The sequence below is a fragment of the Gadus macrocephalus genome, chromosome 15, assembly GCF_031168955.1.
Source record: "Gadus macrocephalus chromosome 15, ASM3116895v1".
Lineage (NCBI taxonomy): Eukaryota > Metazoa > Chordata > Actinopteri > Gadiformes > Gadidae > Gadus > Gadus macrocephalus.
Genome location: NC_082396.1, coordinates 10144593 through 10146607, shown reverse-complemented (window position 1 = coordinate 10146607; position 2015 = coordinate 10144593).

The window sequence follows — 2015 nt, the reverse complement described above, 5'->3', positions numbered from 1 at the left end:
ATGAATAATTATGAATGTAATCAAAGGCCTATAAAATCTACTTAAAATAACAATATGAACATACGAAAAATCCGAATTATACTAATAATGATGAATATATTGTTGTTAATTTATTTAAAATCATGATTATTTTGATCAACAATATGATATTTATGATTATTATTCTTAGTAGCCTATATGTATTCATATGATAATAATAACAATCATAATTCGTATTATTATAGTCTTATTCGTATTAATATTATGTCAGTATTATTGGTGTTATTAGTATTATGGGTAGTATTTTTCAAAGAAGAAGTATGTTTATTGAAATTCTTGGAAGCGCTGCAGAGAATAAGAGCAGCTAGTTGTTTAAGCCTCATGCATCAAACTTCAATTTTCCGGCCGATTGGTTAAATGATTATTATCTCTCTCTCACAATAGCTCTCTCATTCTCTCTCTCTCTGCTCTCACTCTTCGTTCTCTCCACCTCCCACGCTCACCCTCTCCTCCTTTCTCTTCTCCTCTCTCTCTCTCTCTCTCTCTCTCTCTCTCTCTCTCTCTCTCTCTCTCTCTCTCTCTCTCTCAGAGAGAGAGTTACAGATGCGCATGAGCACATAAAGTTGGAGATTAATTACCATGATAGCAGGCTACCGTGGCCTACATTCAGCACGTGACAGTGGGTCACGAGATAATTAAAGATGTCCCCAAAAATGTTATCACAGAATTATTAACCTGTCGCCATGAACGAAGCCCAAGGTGTCTGTTGAACGAAGTTCACGATTCGTTGATTATCTAGATAAGGCTCTCTCTCTCTCTCTCTCTCTCTCTCTTCTCTCTCTCTCTCTCTCTCTCTCTCTCTCTCTCTCTCTCTCTCTCTCTCTCTCTCTCTCTCTCTCTCTCTCTCTCTCTCTCTCTCTCTCTCTCTCTCTCTCTCTCTCTCTCTCTCTCTCTCTCTCTCTCTCTCTCTCTCGCTCGCTCTCTCTCTCTCCCTCTGTCTATGTCTGTCTTTCTGTCTTTAAATAGTCGAATATATATATTCTACAAAGACATAGGCCTATGTATTTCTATATCAGATGTTTTATTTATCATCTTATTTCCTAAATGTCTCATTTGTATCGACGCTATTTAGTATTATAAATTGTCGGACAATTATAGACGTTTAAATTTCAATAAGTAATGATAAACGAACCTCAATCATTTTCAATAATTATACGGCATTATCTTTTTCTTCCTATTGCATTTCAAGTCGAAAAAATATTTAAATCAAAAGGCCATAAATATTTCTACCTTAAATGACAACTTCTGAGAGGGTTAAGGAAAATAAATGCAAAAATGCAATGAAGCACAAAACAATTAACCGTCTGAGTAGTCTATCGTGTAATCAGTAAATTATCTCAGGACCCCTCACGCGGTCGAACCCCTCCGCCGTCGCCTCTGAGAGAGGAGATCCTTTGTGATGCATGGCCTTGTTTAAAACCTTCAACAAAGAAATTGTTTGAAAAAAAGGGCGTGTTAGGCGGCAGCAGGCCCATAAGGATAAGACAGGCCATATATGCATTATTGGCTACAAAACGAGCTAAATTGTTTTAAAAGTCGGGCAAGTCAATCCATCAAATTGACTGGTAATTGAGAGTAGAACCCCGAAACCATATGGCCTCCGAACGTTTTGTTCCCTTGGTAACGACAGGGCCCAGGAGGTGTTTGGATGGGACACGCTTGTCTCCGTATTGCGCGCGGCTGGAGACCCGTTCTGTCCCATTGTGGCTGTCACTCCGGGGGACAGCCGTCATTTGTCCGCCGGCTTCACGCATGAACCCGGTGTAATAACGGAAACAACAACACACAGCAGTAGCAACCCACACACACACCCCAACACACACACACACACACACACACACACACACACACACACACACACACACACACACACACACACACACACACACACACACACACACACACACACACACACACACACACACACACACACACACACACACACACACACACACACACACACACACACACACACA